General features: G+C 38.4%; 1 protein-coding gene across 1 annotated transcript in view; it reads right to left on the minus strand.

Moving 5' to 3' along the window:
• The window catches only part of LOC127865523 (uncharacterized), a 197,445-nt gene that overhangs the window by 154,346 nt on the left and 40,969 nt on the right, over positions 1-2,130 (minus strand). The gene's annotated exons all lie outside the window — the stretch shown is intronic.

The raw sequence follows: 2,130 nt of genomic DNA on the forward strand, positions 1-2,130 counted from the left end.
GATTTTCTGCGCATGCGCCCTTGTTACCCGTTGACAGCACTAACATGCGAAACTAGTCAACTCGTACCTAAGTCAACAACTACCTTGGTCAACTCGTACCCGATTTGGTTAACTCGTACCCGATTTTTGGTCAACACCTTCCTCCACTATTCAACTCGTACCCGATTTGGTCAACACGTACCCTCCTAAAAGTTATTTCTATATATCAAAGACGTGAAGTTTTTTATATGTTTTTTTTCTTGCTTTTTGTGAATTTTTTGGTAATGTATGTAACGGCAATAAATATGTGTAAAAGTTTAATTCTAATAAAAACTATTGTCATCGTCATAATAGAATTTGGCATTAACCTTATTTTTGCCAGTACTTTAGACAACATATCAGTGACGCTTTAGAATTGATGACATGTATAGCCAATAAAATGCACTTATGTTTACAGAAGCAGCTTAACATATTGAAAAATAAATAAAAAAGGTGTGTTTATTGTATTTTTTTATATTAAGCAATACCGAATGCTTCATATAAGTCCTTATCATTTCGAAAAGAAAAAGGAATTTAATGGATAAAAAAAGAAACAAAGAAATTTCCATCAAGACTATTTGTATACTTTTAGGTGTAACACTTGCTCGGTACAACATAATGGTGAAAGGCGTAATCGAACCCCTTTTGTTTGTGTGCCATGTAGAGAAAGGCCACCGGTTGAGGTCATGGACGTGTCTCTCTGTACGACAGTATCTCGGAATCCGAGTCCGACAATGAGTCTGTGCCCGAGTCCGATCATGAGTCCATGCCCGAGCCTGGAAAAGAGACCGAGTCTGAGACAGTAGTAAATTGTCCGAGCTCGAGTCTGGCCAAGAGTCCGAGCCCGATTCTAATATGGACACTTTTGTGCACGTGACAACGTAAAACAATTTTCTAGCTGAAGATGCCTCGAATTTTATTTATTTGGTGGTGGCTGCTTTCTGCCATTTTATTGGCGTATAAAAGGGTTTGAATGACGCCAACACAACACGCCGATGGCTCCGACCCTTAAACTTTTCTAGCGCGTCTATACAACGCTTGTATAGATGAAGATGCCAAAGATGTGTTGCTACGGCGTTCCAAACGCGCTCTCTTCAGTGCCTCTTGCAGACGTCATATTCGATGTATTTGGAATGAGGTCGAAATAATCGCGGCGACATGGCGATCTATGCTTAGTCACTGCTCGAAACGTTGCTGGCGACTGCATAATGAGCACCTTTGCGTTATGCATATATCTTGGCGGTCGTGAGTGCGCTATGCAAAGGCCGATATGCTGCAACTGGGGTGTAATGGTTCAGCGACATAAAGAGAGCTTTTTCATTAGCGAAAGTAAATACATGAATACGCGATAGTATTACATACGCAGGCGATAGTATTGATCATGTTCGCAATAAAATTAGGACAGCAGGCTATAGTTACTATGTGAGAATGATATAGCTTATACGTGCGCATGCGATAGCTATTACGTGTGCACGCAAGAGTGATAACGTGCGCATGCGATAGCTATTACATGCACACGCGATATCTGATCAATGAGAATAGGTGTCTGATGATTCGTTAATGTTTACGTACGCTCCGGAAGTATTTATAAAGTGATTGCTTATCACATAGGGTACGGGTTTTATAAGCGAATATTTAATTTCATAATTTTAAAGAATTGTTAATGTGACACTTCGAGTGCATAGAACATCATTTACAGTAGTAAATTGTTATGAATGAATATATATATATATATATATATATATATATATATATATATATATATATATATATATATATAAAATTCAAATATCGTCAATGACACTAGTTGCGTATAGTGAACGGTTATTATAAGTGTAAAATTCAATTTCGACTGCAGACGTCTATCGCAATCGTCCCGTGGCCGTGGTATTTACCTCAGTATGGACACACACACAAGTTTCAGGAATGGGACTCTAATTTTGATTCCATTTACCAAGTTTCTTTAAGTTCTAAACATGGCCAAACAATATCAGCCACGACCCTTAATTAAAAAAAAATCAGACTTTATCCCTTTGTACTAGGATCCTCCCAACTAGCGAATTTCTTTGGCTTGAATCGGTTTAAGCTTGGGGCCATAATTTAGGCTCAGTC

The sequence above is a fragment of the Dreissena polymorpha genome, chromosome 2, assembly GCF_020536995.1.
Source record: "Dreissena polymorpha isolate Duluth1 chromosome 2, UMN_Dpol_1.0, whole genome shotgun sequence".
In the NCBI taxonomy this organism is placed as follows: domain Eukaryota; kingdom Metazoa; phylum Mollusca; class Bivalvia; order Myida; family Dreissenidae; genus Dreissena; species Dreissena polymorpha.